Below are 15955 nucleotides of genomic sequence, written 5' to 3' on the forward strand. Positions count from 1 at the left end.
GTCACAAAAGCGGCAACTTGCTTCATACTGCAATGCCAACAGCAACAATTTTATAAGCCGTAAAAACAACAGTAACTTTATCTTTTATTTTTGTTATAGTTGAGAGAGTTGCGCTCAATGTGAAGTAAGTTAACAACAACACTTGACTGACATACATAAGCACAAATACACACACATACACGCATGCAAATGTATGGGTGACTTGCAAATGCTCAGCTACAAACACTACAAACGGCGTGTAGTGGGGGAGGAGTTTGTGGGTAGATGTGTAGGAAAAGTGGGTGCACCGCCAATCACTGTTAAACTATGAAATTTGCTCCGTTCATCACCGAATTTCAATTACAATTACCAAACCGCCATTAGATAGGGGTGCATATAAGGCATATATATAATTACTTACATGCATATATAGGTACATTATAAATTCCATATGTAAATACCATATCAGTGCATGTTTATTAAAATTGTATGTGAACAGCACTTTATTTTTCTTGCACATAATACAGGTAGCTGTTGAAATCCTTTTAACAAGGCCCTATCCATTTGTAATTTTAAATATTATTTCGTACTACTAAGTAATTATTAGTTTAAGGTGGTATTCTAGTTTGGAGACATGGGTTTTTGGGTAATTTTGAAAGTGTCGTAAAACAAAAATCAATCAATATTTTTATCAGTTATTTATTAATGTAACAAGATTACAGAAAAAAATTTAAAAAAAAGTAAAAAATTTAAGAAACTGACAGCTGATAGAGTGGGTGGCTTAAAAAATTGGCACATGAGCATACCCATGATTTCAGCCCTCCTAGTTATCTTAAATGAAAAAAAAGATAATCAGTCTGCACTGATGGCGCAACTGTATGAACTAGCATTAAGTAAAAAAAGTTTTTTTGACAAAATGACGGTTGTTTGAGGAAAAAAAGATTTTTTTAAACATTTTTTTTTATTTACTCGTATTTTTTAAATATAGTAAAAATTTTAATTTGGAGATGAGGCTAGTTCATACTCGAGAGAAGTCTATAAAGAAAATTCTCTGAAAATTTTAAGTAAATCGGTACAGTAGAACTATCATCATATCGTATTGAAAAAGTCTGGTCTGAGAAAAACGCATTTAAAGTGTCGCTCAAAGTCTTTTGTTCGATTAGACCCAGCAGTAAAATATCTATATCTCCGAAACTAATTTAAATTTTCACAAATCCTCACGTAGACATATTCTTAAATAGCTAAGCTTTGAAAATCGATTTTTTTTCAAATTCTTTCATCCACCTTTCACAGAATACCCTCTAATAGTTGTATAATATTTGTAATTTTTATGGTTTTTTGTTTATACCTGGCGCACTTTTAGGCGATTTGCCAGTGCTTTTTTGGAACATTTCATCTTAAATCAGGAAATCGATAGAAATAAGCTAAAAGACCTAAATGTACCTACTCAGCATAAAAATAGGAGAACAGGAATTGACACTAACAGATCGCAAACTGACTAATATATTACATTGAGGGTGAGCTCAAGACTATGGAAGCCATACTACCCTATTGAAATATATAAAAAATGTGTTCTTGATATAACACACAAGGCAATCTCATCCGCTGAGAATGAGGTCCTACTAGTCCAAAAGTGCGTGGAATGCCCCAATAGTCTATCAATTTAGAACTGAAACTACATAATTTTGTTACCCGAACACAGAAATATAGCTGTAAAAGAGCTGATAGAGCATCTGCATCGTTTAGCAGCCTGAACCCGTTCTCATAATAAGTTAGGAGTTCCATAAAGCAGAAAAAACGGAAGTAAACATTCACCAGCTGCAAACTACTGTTCTGCAAAAATAAAACTATCATTAGGAGCATATGGCCTGAATAGTTTCAATGAAATGATAAACCTCTCCAGCCATAAAATTATGATACAAACTTCTTCTGAATCGCCTAGGCAAAGGTTAGATAGATTACTGTCTATTCTACTCGTACAACACGTTGGCAGAAACTCAGGAGCACTTATTTTTTGATTGCATAGTACTCACTGGAAGATAAAGTGGATTCCTCGAATATCCAAACATTAAATATGAGGAGATCTGCAGCAACCACATCATAAGAATAGACGAATACAATGTAGAAAATAGTAATTTTTATTAGTTATTTTTACGCACTCAGCTATATATGTATATATATAGTTTTCTCTCGATGAACAAAGAGAGAGCAAAACTTAAATAAGACTTAAGGAGCATGGAAAAAAGCGTTGACGAAAACAACATTCAAACGGCTACAAACATGAAAATAGTAATGCATACGCGTACAATGCGAGCAACAACTGTAGACTAGAAGCACCACACAGAGGCAGCGCGGAGAAGACTCAACAGAAAAACAACAAACATTCAACAACTTTAGCAAACAAGAAATTTACACACACAAACACAGCTAAACACACAAGCAACGACAATATGAGCAACGAGCAGAAAGACTTCAACTCAAATAGGAAGAACAACGATAAAGAACAATAACAACAACAACACAGTCAAACATAATCAAACAATCACTCAAAACAGCAATACGCCAAACAAACAACCAACGAAACGGCGAAGCTAGGCCAGGCGCGGCGAGGCGAACAACAGCATACCAAGCGAAATCGTCCTATCCCACGAAACCACAACTTTAAATCGGAGCAACGGTTGTCACGATGGACGCGGTGGAGCAGCACATACCAAACAGCAGCAGCGCGAATACAAAGTCACGAATGGCAAGGCAAAACATAACGGCGAAAGGTTAATCAACTCTGCAAAGCAATGTAGCAGCGTAACGAATGGAGCCGGCAAACGATTGATGGAATAAATAGTAAATGGTGGAATGTGTAAGCATGCTAATGTGCACGAACACAACAAACAATCAAAGCGACGGCTGCAGCAGCAACAGCAGAAGTTGCAGCACTGGCAGCTGCGAGCAGCCAGCATAGATGAGCGCTGCGCAAATTCCAAACAATGCTCCCAGGCGGTGTTATGTGTGTGCTTATGTATGTGGGTTATTGTTGTTGTATTGGCAACCAGTGAGTAACATTGACTCCCAAAATGGAGTTCAGGGAGACACGTTGCGCCATGGCAATGGCATTGAGCGCAGCTCATAATGCCATAATAACAACAATAATAGTAATGGCAACAACAGCAACTACAATTTATTGTTTGCCTAGAAATATGCTACAAAGTATGCGCGCTGTTGTGTATGAGAAATTATTTGAGAGCGAAAAAATTTATACCAAAGAGATGAAGATTACTCTGTGAGTAAATTGCAACAATATAAACAGCTTTCACAGTTTTGGTAGCGCAAATGTCACATGATTATGTCAGTGTGTTGCTGACTCCCATGAGAAGTTTACTATGAAATTTTATAGTAACAAAAATATATTTTGTGCTACTCTGGTTAACTCTCTGAGCACGCTCCAAACTTCAACTATAACTAGAATCTTATGTTGGTATTATATTGTAGTTGTTATTATTGTTGTTACTGTTGTTGTCAATAGTGGTTGTGTAGTACCTACTATAGGCTATGCAATCGACTTTACAAATTGTCGACTTGTTCCCGCTGCCATACAGTAGCAAGTGCGGAGCTGTTACGTATACGCAGCGGTGCCACCTTAGGTAGCTCTCAGTTGGGGTAGTACCTGTCAGGTATGGATTTAGCTGTTGCTTGCGTATGCGTATATGCAAGATTTTGTTCATGTGGGTATGCATATGTATATTTGTATGTGTATGAGCATAAATGTTGCATCAATTTTGCAATGTAGGTGCACTTATACCTTAATGGAGGGGAAGGTCATTAATATGAGTGGTTGCTTAGCTGTTATAATTATGTTTATTTGTATGTTTTTGCTATCATGCAGTTTTGTACGTTATTTTCAATGCTTTTGCAGATAAGTACGTTAAGTGCTTTTTCTATGGGTTCATTGGGTTAATACATATATTTAAGAAATTGTGGCCATATACTAAGTAATATGTGATATAACCAGCTATATAATTAGTTGAATGTAATATTCTTGTTATTTATGTATTTATTTTTGGTTGCCAAAATTGTTGGTGTTATGTATATTTAAGTAGTAGAAATTATACATATTTACAGGGAAGGCATAGATTTATTTAATTTAAAAAAAAAAAAACGTTACCTTCAGCTGCACTGAATAATACACTTCACAGGCGAATTTCTAATAGCACAAAAAGGTATTAATCGGCAATTTTATCGGTCAGTTTGCATGGCTGTTATAACCAATAGCAGTTCGTTGTCAACAATTAGTTCGAAGAATATAGTATTTCCTTAAGTTATTATCTGTGCCGAATTTCGTGATGATACCTTGTCCTATAAAAAGTTTTCTATATAAAGACTTGATTTTGATCAATCACTTTGTATGGTAGCTATATGCTACAGAGTTCCAATAAGGGCATTTCCGAAAAATGCGTAGCTTCTTCATAACAAAAGCATGTGTGCAAAATTTTAGACCGATATCTCAAACACTGAAAGATTAGTTCGGTAATATATACAGAGGGTCTCCCACTTTTCCTTCTGGTTGACACAAGCCTTCGTTGCTAACTTAATATGAATTACTTTCGGATTGTCTTGAGGTCAAATCTAATTTAAAAATATTATCAATTACATACGTTTATATATATACATATTATGTAGCAAATCAATTTGGCTTCTCACCACACCGCTGCTAATGTCCTTTGAGCATAATTGTATTACTTATTTATTTAATTTACCAAATAAAGCGTGAAAGCGTACGCATTTGTGGTCAGCTTAAATGCACTACACACACACATACATAAATTAAACTACAGTAATTATCTCTCATATCTGACCGCGGAGCAATTTATGCTCTCACACATGATTTATTTGTTCATGGAAAACTAATTAAGGCAACTATATGCGGTTATCAACAGATTAGTTCAGGAATTTACATAAATAACTGCGCAATAGTTTTTTCGCTTTTATTTTGGTATTTTTATATGTGTGTAGTAACTGTGGAAAAGTCTAAAAATTTACAGTTTCGAAAAAAATTTCTAATATGTGAAATTTGCTGGTCAACAGTTTTTAAACTTTCTTTATTATATGTTATACTCATATACTCTGTCGTACATTTAAAAGCTATTGAAGACGGTTCCGAGCCTAATTCCCAAGCCTCGACACTCCGAAGGTAATGACCAACCTTTGAACATATGGTATATCGGCTATGAAAAAGGTGTTAGACTGGTCCAGGATTAAATAAACCCGATTTTTCACTTGATGTACAAATTAAAGTCCTAAAGATATAAATTTATTTTCGAATATTAGAAACAAATATTCTCCTATCTAATTCGCGGTAGTGTCGAAGCGTTCGGATCTATCAATTTCAGCATGTAAAACTGTCATATAGGCCCTGTTCATAGAGTTGATTCAGAGTGTTCCAGTGAACGTTAAAATATCAATAAACTTTTTTTACACTAAAAACAATTTTTTAATAAAACCTGAAAGGAAAAATGAAATTGTTTTTTCTATGCTACCAAAAATTATTATCAACCTTGCAGGCTTTTTTTCTAGTAAATACAAAAGTAATAAACAATAAGAAAATTATGAAAGAGTAATAATAAAAACATACTCAGAAAATCCGCATTTAATTGCTACTTAGAGCAGGTAAATATGAATCGCAAGTAGGCACTTCGGAAATTCAGAGATAGCAGCGTTTCTCTTTGTATGTGTGCAATTTGTTTGTGTATGTATATAAATTTTTAAGTTTATTGCGTGAGGAGCAAATAATGAATCACTGAAGTGGTTGTTGTGTTTTGAAGTTTATTTTGGCGATCAGGGCTGGCTTAGATTTATAACTACTTGGAAAGCAATTTACTCGCGTGAATATAAAATTTTCTTTACTTTTGTTAGGAAAATTCCTACACTATCATTTATGATCACTAACTGAGTCGTCAAGACTAGTCTGTCGAATATGTCAACAAAAAGCCTACTGCAATGCTAAGAATGCAAGATAAAGCATATTTTAAGGCGTTGAAGAGTTACGCAATATATTTAATATGCTTCTTCGTTCATATTTACACTCAAAATTTCAAAATTCTCAAAATATCATAATTATAAGCATTGAATGTAATTTGAGGAAAAAATCGTATAAACAACAATTTCGAACATATTGTACCTATATGATTGCCCAAAACTGTATTTCATAAGCAAATTTCCGGTTTTTATCTATGCTGGAGGAGAAACGGCTTAAGAGAGACATTATTTGCAGCAATTACAGAATCCAGAGAGAAAATAAGATTATTATAAAAAGGAGTAAAACAGCGAGAGAGAGAGAGAGAGCGAGTTAGAGAAAGAGAGCGTAGAAGAACGCCAACCGAGCTGCGCTGCAGAAGTTAAGGATACAGAGCTGGTGCAGGCAACGGCGAAAACACGAATACAAAAATAACAACAAAAGCAACAACATAACGGATTAAACTTTTGAAATAACAACGAAACTGTAAAGCGGCTCAGAGAAAGCACAATAAAGGCACTAACAACAAACTATGACATAGTACAAAAGTAACAGCAACAAACACAATGAGAACATGCGAAAGCAGTAAAACTGCAAACATGCCGGCAGCAACAACAAAACAAACGTAAAAAGTAGCGGCAATAGCAAGAGAATTGTGAAAGCGCAAAAAAAGGCATGCAACACGAAACATAAAAGCACGCAACAACAAAAACAATAATAACAACAGAATGCAAACTTAAGCTGCTGAGCAGCACAGCAGCGCAGAGCAGCGGCAGCCAGCCACGAAGCTGACAGCAGTGATAGTGACAGCGCACGAAGCAGCGGCACAAAGGAAGGAAGCAAGTAACAAAGCAAAAAATGTGTAGTATTTGCGCAAAGCATACGTCGCATACAAAGTTTATTTGTTTGTGCGTGTGTGTGTGTGTGTGTGTGCGGTGTATACTTGTGGAAATGCGACTTTGTTGAGGTAGGTCCTGGCCAAACGAAAAATAGGTACAGCCAACGAACTCGAAGCAGTCAACAGTCAGCACCGGCAGCAGCAGCAAGCACACAAGCAAACACGAAAACAAAAACAATAAGGCAAGAGGCACATAACCAGCCAGACATGACAGCAACATGCTTTTGCACATCTTATGTTTTTTATTACATATCTACATATATAGCTTTATTTATGATGTGCAGACATACATATGTGTATATATATAGAAGCATTTAGGTACATAATAGATAAACAGGCAGCTAACCGGCCGGCTTTTACGCTTATGTATATGTATATATGTATGAATATATGCTCTAGCAACATAGCTGTTGTTGCGCACCCCTTTTACCACCCCTTTTAGGTGCTGCATACTTGTACAATGTTACTTGTTGGTGTTTTATGTATGTATGCATATAAGAAGTGTTTGTATATAATATATATATATATATATATATATACTTATATATATGTATTTCGAAGAAAAAGCGCATATATTGCATGGCCAGTCGGCAGTAAGGTATATTTGCCAATTTCATAACTAGACAGAGTATATGATAGACAGTCGCCTAAATAGTCAGTTGGTCAAATAAACAGTTCAACAGTTAGACAGCTGGCATTTAGTGACTTACACATGAAAATATGGCAAGCTAAGCTACTAAGAAAAAATTAAGTGCCTAACAAAGGTGGCCATGATAATGATGTGTTTGCTGTAAAGTGACTTTTAAAATCTTACACACCTGAAATCGAGCAACAATTAATCAAATATAAAAGCAAAGATACCTGCAAAGGTATTTACATACCTCACAAATAATATATATTTAATATGCTACTAGCTGACATATAAATATGTATTCGGGCATAGCTATGTACCGGCTTATTGTTGCTATTGTTGTTGAACACCACGATTGTGACAGGAACGCATTGGCAGTATACACGTTGCTTGGCAGCATGAATGGCTAGCAGCAATAGCACACTTGCAACACTTTTAGTCATCCGCGAGCGATGTGTGGCCCAAGATGCCAGATTGCCAGACAGAATTCTGAGACAACAACAAAGCACCAAATAACAAAAAATTACAAAAAATCGTAGAGGATTATAAACTAAAAACGAAAAAAAAAAAACTAAAACCCAAAATAAAAATCAAAAAAAAAAATATCACTAATAAGCAACAAAATATACTAAAAATAAAAAAAAGTAAAAAATTTAAAAACTCAAAAAAAAAAAAATAACAAAAATAAACTTGTTTAACACAAACAAATAAAATTATTAGAAAACTGGCATAAAGTGTTGTCATAAATAATTATCGGTTTAGTTGTGTGTGTGTGTGCAAAAATTTTGACAATCAGCCATGAAACTGCGAACAGCAACTACTAACTATTTGCTTTATATTTATTAATATGTAGTTGTGCATAGTAAGTGAGGTGTTTTTACATAAACAGTGCAAAAAAAACATTTATATATAAGTGGGTGTGTGTGTGTGACTGTGTGTTTAGAGTTGTACACTGAAAAATTAAATCAATGAACTTATTTGCATACGCGTGTTAAAGTTCACATATATGTGTTTATTATGTGTATATATGTATGTTTATGTATTGGTAATTACCAATGCATATAATGTAAACACAAGTTTGTAAATATGTGTACCATAAATGCAAAATTCTTATGCTTATTCATAAATTGCCAAGCATTTAGCAAACGTAAATGTAAAACATACTTATCAATTGAATAGTACATACTTGTATATATGCATGTATATGTAGTATATACTCGTATGTAATACATTGTGCATGCATATATATAGTATATATATATATCTACAGCGCACAAATATGCATAAATACATATTTATATATAGAAAACATAGCATACATACATATGCTAGTAAACACAGTCATCTGTTTTCTTAGTCTGCTGATGCTTCCTGCAACAATGCTTTTAAACGTGTATAGTGCTTTGCTTAATATAATTCTAAAAAAAAATACATCAGACCTTTTTTAATTATTTGATATGAAGAGGAAGTTGGGCTTATATAATAACAGCTGAGTAAAGCTTAAGCAGTTAGGCCAATCAAAAGAAATCAATGAGGGTGTTTAGTGGACAATTTTTTCTGGATTGATCGAATATCTCTCTTCCACGCTTTATTGTACTTGCGTTTGAGTACATAAAATTTTTTTTATATTGACATAGTGTTACAAAAATAATATTGGTAATCACATTTTTCAAAAGGGTTTCGACGGACAATGATGATTCCAAATAATCATTAGACTTACCATCAAAACATGATTTTATATAAATTTCTCGCAAAATGACGGATTTATGAGACTCAACTTTTAATTGACCAAATGAGCAGTAAATTATTTATAAACAAGAAAAACTGTTAACTGCGGTTGCACCGTAGCTATTATACCTTTTTATAAATACAAAATGTTCCTTATAAGAGCTTGATTCCGATCGTTCACTTTGTATGGCAGATATATGCTGTAGTAATCTTTCAGATCGATATCTCAAAATCTGAGAACTAGTTCGCGTACATACAGACGGACAGACGCACATGGCTAAATCAACTCAGCTCGTCATGCTGATGATTTTTGTATGTATTTTGTAAGTTCTCCGACGTTTCCTTCTGGGTATTGCAAACTTAGTATACCCTGTTCAGAGTATAAAAATGTATCAATACTAACAACAAAACGTGCATGGTGTGTTAAATAATATTACTCGGAAGTTACCATTACAATTTTTAAGGGAATACGTGTGGTAGTCTCCAAGTGTCATTGTCGCCCGATTTAAAAAAAGGTAGGGGTTAAACTGACTGACCCGAAAGCTTTGATACTGCAATGGATTGGACAGAGAAAATTTTCGTTTCATTATTCCACCAATTACATAATTTTTTCGACAGAAAATACATTTTCAGTAAATGCTATATGGACCAACCCCTTCTTGTAAATTAAGTATAATTTTTTATTAACATATTCTCTGGATAATATTGGTGAAATAAGTTCATAGATAACAAATTTTAAGGAACACACCTAGTGTCACAAAATAAAGAAAGTAGATTTTTCTAAATTAAAAATCAAAAACTTGCTATAACAGTTGTTTCGAAATTTAAGTATATTTATAAACACTATTTTAGTTATACACGACCTCTGACAGCGCTATATAAAGGTCTTCCCGTGCTGCAGTGATTCCAGACTTCTCCGTGGCTGAAACCAAAAAAAAGTTCTCACTAGTAGGCATATATCGAAGTTGGAAAACATATTTTTTTTTAAATTCCACAATAAATATTTTTAACGCTTTAGTTCCACTAATTGTCAGTATTCCAAAAAGAATAAAATGTTGTCCATATTTGAAGAGATGTTGGTAATTATAAACTCTCAGAAACGTTATTAGAAAAATTGGGGATATTGACTTCACAAAAGTCTTATAAAATGAAGAGTTTCCTCTCTTATTAACCGTTAGTGGAAAAAATAATATTATTCCAATTTTAGTTCAATTTGTGTGTAAAGTAAGATAGCTAAGTCATACAAGTTCTATATAAAATACGCATACTTTGATCTTTGATCTGTCATAAATATCGTTTAAGTTAGTATATGGCTCACGAGTAATGTTATTGATTTTGCAGCAGTATTTATCATCTAAATCGATCGTTAATGATGAAGTCAAATTTCAATTTTATATATTTGAATAAGCGATTATATTTTACAGTGATATATACAGGCTAACAATGCAAAAATATATAGCATCTGAATTTTCAATCATATCTACTTCAAAATGCTCATTATTATATTATATTATAAAACGTTGAAGACTTTAATCCTGACATATTAATAAAATAGATACATTAAAAATGTTCGCAGTTAGAAATATATATTAATATATATGTATGCATATACTTATTATGTATACTGACTTAGCAGCATATAACAATTGTTTTAATATTACCCAACTCAATCAGATAATTCCTACCATAGTTTTTGTTCTGGAATTTCCTTGCGCTTTTTACCTTTTCTATGAAATTACAACAAAAATTCATATTTACTCACATTTTCATTTACATAGTATACAGCGCATTTACCGACTTTGTTGCAGACACATAAAAATATATGTTCCTATATAAACACTCCGCGATACAATGTAACCAAACATTCAGTCTAATGTCATTGTTATGTTGCTAAACATAGCTGTTCAACAATGTTGCTAATGTGACTTCTATTACGGCAATAGAAGCATCAACACATCAACAGTGGCAACGTGTGCAAGTGTGCAGTTACACAAGTGTGTTGCAACTATGAAAGGAGCAACGATTTTTCGGTTATTTTTATGGATGCACAGTTATATGTACTTATGTATAGTATGTACATATAATTCTATGCTAAGATGTAGTAGATGCTAAGAAAATGTTTGCTAGAAAAAATATGTTTGTATTGTAGTTGGCAGAGGTTAGTTATAATTTTCCAAGAAATATACAGACCTACTAAAAGATCTAATTTTAAAAAGGGCACAATATACTTTTTGGTTTTTGTTTGGTCACTGTTAGACGGAGGAACTTCCCCTTATAATACTTTCTCAGAGGTGTCTAAGAACCTAGTTTCTAGAGTATCAAGCGAAAACAAATATGGTTTTTTTACCAATCCTATATAAAATCGATAACATATACACATTATACAATTTTTTGATACACAAATAGATATATATAAAATCGATAACATATACACATTATACAATTTTTTGATACACAAATAGATATAACACTAAATATTAATATACTGTTTTCTTTTTATAAAATTTCAGCTTTTTATTCAAGGACAGATTTGCTTAAACTAAGAAGATTCATCACGGACCCCAATGTATTCAAAGTTTTGAGAGTTGCTTTATGCTTTAACCACTACTAAAAAACAGTAACTGTTATAAGTATTAGTTATTTAATATTATATAAGAGATAATTATTAATATATTATTTTTTATTTCCAGATGACGGAAGTGGCTCTAGTACGTACTTGCAGTATTCAAAAAATCTTTACAAGAATAATATTTAAATGCGAGTTCAACTTCCCACTACGTGAATTCTCCAGATCGTTTAGAGCTGCATAAAATAAGCTTGTTCACTGACATTTAGAAATGAGATAAAGGTTTGTCCAAGTATCTCCTCCAATTTGTAGTGTGTGTGTTGGTGGACAAATGAAAGGTCAAGAATTTTATCTGAATATTTTTCATGCAAGCATTACCTATAAGGTATGATCTTCCTTATATAATGAGGACCTTCAAGAAACCAACTTTTTCCATAATTTTTTCATTGAAATGAGAACGTGGAGTTCTAAATACCGTCAATATAGTATATATGGTCTATGGCGTTATATAAAGGAGTATAAATCGACGTCAAAAGAATTGATAAATGGTGGTTTGATTGACAGAGTTCGCAACTTAGAAGAAAATATCGACTATTTAAAATGTTCGAAAAGTGCTGATGCTTTTTTAAGGTTAGGTTTTATACTAAGGGATAGTAAAAATTTTATATCTCGTATAACATAACGTTTATCGCGCTAAAATCGACAATCATTTTCCGATATGCGCAATTATCTTGTGTCAATTTTATTTTATGGTTTGTTTTCCGTTATTATTTATACACGACCTAAGAACTTCGATTACATCTATCGCCGAGTAACGAAAATCCAGCTTATACATCCAGTACACCGCATAGAGAAACTGTGATCGTTACGACTGTATAAAACCTGTGTGGACGTTTAGAAATTCCTATATGATCTGATATATCCTTCTAGATACTTAATGGCTCATACTGTGACATGCTATTGCCTATACACAATATGTATTTACAAAATTTTACAGCCAAAACGGCAACTCTTTTTAAGAATTACTCTATAAGATTCTCTTAAGAAATTAACAAATTCTTTGCTCTCAAATCGGAGCTCAGTTCCTGGTAATATGCGACACACATCTTAGCAACATAGAGTGTTCAGCAATAATATAATAAATATTTCGCAACAACAATCTCACGAATTGCACAAATATTATATTACATGCAAATATAAAGCAGACCATGAAACCTACAAAAACTTACAACAAAATGGATGACTAAGAGTACAACCTGAAACAGAATGGTGCATACTTGTTTATGGACCATTAACAGAAACCCGTAAATCCGAACTTGTGCTGTTGTTTGTGTTGCAAGACCGGCATTATGGGAGTCTGTCAATGTAAACAACGTGTTGAAGGAACCAAAAACCAAAGGACAAATGGCAAAAAAAAAAAGCGAATGTAAAGTAAGGTTTAAGCTCCGACAGATATGCCTTCGGACCTTCAGTTAGTGGGCTTTGGGCGGGTTGGTTCCAGTAGTTTAACATTTCTCTGGCAAATTGAGGTAGTAGGTTGTATAGTAGTATTAACGGCATGCTATACAACGTGCTAGCTTTCTTTGCTTGACACCAAGCAGCGTTTTTAAGTGTGCAAAGAGCTGAAAACGTGAAAAAATAATTAAATACTTGTACAAAGGAAACTCGCTACAAACTATACTAGTTGTAGATGATAAGTGCTTAAAAATACGTCACAAGAATTTTGAAAATTTTTTGTGTTATCTGTAATGAGCAGCAAATAGCTTGTATGTAATGCTCGTATAGTGTTGTACTTCAATTGTAATACATACATATGTATGCTATATATATATAATAGTTAAGTTGTTTTTGTTTTGCGTTAAGATGTGTTTGTATGGCTGATTCCCTGAGACCCTAACTTGTGACTTTTAACATCAGTTTCACAAGTTTTGATCTCCGGTATTGGCCGCAAACTTGCTGTTTTTGTGTGAAATTCGTAATACCATAATTGCATTACCGTTCATAACATATGCGTACATACATCCTTCATGTCATCTAACCAATGCATATACATTAATATATATGTAAGAGTATGCTTGTAATTGTTCATTTATTTATTTAAGATAGATATAGATATGAATAATGGCATTTGCAGCGTTCATTACAGAAAGTGCTGAATTTTTAGAACTTATATTTTAGAAAATGTAGCTTATGCATAGACGCTATACGCCAATCATCAAATATTACGTAAAAATTACTAAAAAGTTGTTTCGTTAATAACATGAAAATAATATTTCAATGGCATAAAACAATTGACTCTAAAGTGAATTAGTTACTTGATAAGGTATGATTTTGAAGATGTATTTAAATAAATATTAAAGAATAATAAAAACTGAGAAACAAATACCCTTATTACGATTTACAACTCGACTAAGTTGAGTTGAAATTTATCTGTTTTATATAACAAACTGCAACTAGTTTCAATTATAGTTGTGTTGATATTGCCAAACTTAAAAAAGTGACGATTTAACGATAATAGTTCAACTTAACAATTTTGGAGGTTGAGTTGTCGTGGATGTATAAAGTTGAGTTGAAAACAGTAATATAGATCAAAATAATTTAAATAAGCTTATAATAGATGCTCTTAGTGGATATTGAAGGCTGACAACTGGAATGACAACTGGAATTTCATTTGCGAAGCCCACAAAAAGAAAAGATAACTGACGGAATTTTGAATAGAATGCATAAAGAATCTTTCGTTTTCTATTAAAACGGTGTGAACCCCAGTAATTCTATAAGCAGTTTATATAAAATCACTACAATGGAAAGTACAAACGAGCTAAGTCATAGGAGCTAAGCGACGCAATCTAGAGACAATCCCTTAAGAGCAATGAAGATTTTGCGGTTTCTAATGTTCCAAATACGTGTTAACATCAAATCGCTTATAGTTTTTTAGAGCAAGCAAGATAATGGTCTTGCAGTTCAAACGACTTACCTAAATAAATATATGTTAAACGAGATCGTCGAATTCACTAATAGCCTTTTTTGCCTCAGGTAAACTGCTTCCATAAGGAAGTTACAAGAAGCATGTTCACACTACCTGCCAAACGAACCAAGTTCTAAAACTTATTGAAAAATAAATCAGAGGCTAGTAACATGGTTTTCAGCAGTACAACAAAGTATATGTGAGTATGCATGTTTAATCGAACAAGTTGTAGAATTAAAGTTTTTTTGAATTTAAAAGAAGTGTTTCTAAAAAGATTTTAATATTCGTTATATTTTCTAATCAATATATCTGTAATTTCGATGTAAAATACTATCAACAATGACAGCTGAAACGGGAAATATAAAAATTTTAGCCTATTCGAAGGCGCACTAGCTTATGCGACTGTATCAAATATGAAAATCATCGCTCCAAAATTGGTATTACACATTGTAACGAGCAACTGTTTAACAGCTGCTGGATCTAATTTGCTGCATTATATCTTATACCAACCTACTATTATGTAACATACTTACAGAATTTGTAAAACGTATCTTTAAAATTTATTTAATTTGTTATCCGAATTTTCAAATATTTTTTCAGTATTTATAAACGAACTTTCTCTGAGAAAAAAGGAAACGAGGTAGCTGATCATCTAGCTAAGGAAGCGGCGGCAATCAAACCGATAGGACCGGAACCTTTTTTCACATGGGTACGTACACCATTAGGGAAGAGCTCCGTCACGAAGAAAAGCCAAATAGGGATGTTAACTGAGTGCAAATGTCGCCAATCGAAGCTATTTTAACAGAGGTGCAAACAGATAATCGTCCTCCTTCGAAACAAACTAAAGCAAATGATAGCGTTGATAACTGCAAATTAAGATGTCCAATGCACAGAATAAGGATTTGGTTGACAGAATGCTGTGGGTTCTGCGACCTTGCCGCATACGCACAAGAGCATCTAATGCTTGATTGCCCTGCAACCGTAACAAGAATGAGTTAGGCTTTTGGGGGGCTATTCGCTATGTAAACACGTCACTACCTTGAGCACAGACGCATTGTTAAGCTTGATTAATGCGAGTGGCTAATTGATAAAAAAAAAATGTGTTAGAGCGGAGAACTACAGGTCGCAATACAAACCTCTACCAAAACTAGCTAGTAGTATGCCTTTAATGGTGATAGGCT

General features: G+C 33.3%; 1 long non-coding RNA gene across 1 annotated transcript in view; it reads left to right on the forward strand.

Annotated features, from left to right (window-relative positions):
* Positions 1-11867, forward strand: part of LOC118682153 (uncharacterized) — a 58204-nt gene extending 46337 nt beyond the window's left edge. Inside the window, exon 3 of the long non-coding RNA XR_004977820.2 lies at positions 11754-11867. This is a non-coding gene — a long non-coding RNA (uncharacterized lncRNA). The remainder of the gene's footprint in view (positions 1-11753) is intronic.
* Positions 11868-15955: the final 4088 nt, after the last annotated feature.

The sequence above is a fragment of the Bactrocera oleae genome, chromosome 3 (assembly GCF_042242935.1).
Source record: "Bactrocera oleae isolate idBacOlea1 chromosome 3, idBacOlea1, whole genome shotgun sequence".
Taxonomy (NCBI): domain Eukaryota; kingdom Metazoa; phylum Arthropoda; class Insecta; order Diptera; family Tephritidae; genus Bactrocera; species Bactrocera oleae.